Source organism: Propithecus coquereli, unplaced genomic scaffold, assembly GCF_000956105.1.
Source record: "Propithecus coquereli isolate 6110/MARCELLA unplaced genomic scaffold, Pcoq_1.0 Scaffold204, whole genome shotgun sequence".
NCBI lineage: Eukaryota > Metazoa > Chordata > Mammalia > Primates > Indriidae > Propithecus > Propithecus coquereli.
In genome coordinates this window covers 2,432,034-2,432,981 of record NW_012145412.1, presented here as the reverse complement: position 1 = coordinate 2,432,981, position 948 = coordinate 2,432,034, and positions in this window count along the sequence as shown.

Sequence of the window (948 nt, the reverse complement as noted above, 5' to 3'; positions counted from 1 at the left end):
TAGATTACAAGGAAGCATGGTACCTAACCTATGGTACTTTTGTCGAAAGGATTATTATACAAAACCAAGCTACTGCTCCAATGAAAATCCTCTAGTCACTCTATTTTCCACTTAAAGTAAAAAACAAACCTTGATATTGCCCCATAAGGTCCAATATTATCTTTCCACAACCATTTCTCGGTCTAACCTAACGGTTCTTAACGTGATGTGCCCCTTCCCTCCAGCATCATCTGGGAACTTGTTATAATAGAAATGCAATGCTTAGGCTACTGCCCAGACCTCATGAATCAGAAACTGGACAGGGGGCCCAGCAGTCTGTTTTAACAAGTACTTTGGGTGAATCTGATGTACAGTCAAATCCGAGAACCTCCAACCCATCAGCTATTACCTTTCCCCTCCCTCATTCACTCAACTAGCCACACTGGTTCCTGGTTAACATAACAGCTTTCTAAGCCTTCCCACCTTACAAGTTTGCATCAGCTTGTTGCTCTTCCTGGAAAGCTCTGTCTTCAAATCCCCACAAGGCTTTCTTGTTCTCCTCCTTTAGGTTAACACAATGCCATCTTCTCTGCAAGGGCTTCACTAACTACCTTTTTAAATATTGCTAACCCTCTCCCTCCTCCTCTTGCACTTCCTATTCCCCTTCTTTACTTTTCTCCATACCAATTGACATCATCTGGCATACTCTATGTTCTACTTTTTGGGTTGCTGTCAGCTATCCCTTCCAGAATGTTAGCTTCGTGTGAGCAGGGATTTCGGCCTGTTTTGTTCATTGCTGTAACATCAGCAACTACAACAGTGACTGTCATACAGGAGGGGCTTAAGAAACATGTGTTTAATGTGAATGAACCCTGTCAAAATACTGCAAACATTGGCCATGGGGGGATTACTGGGAGTGAGGAAATCTGTGACGTTTGCTAACAAAGAGTGGCCACATCTCTTAATTCT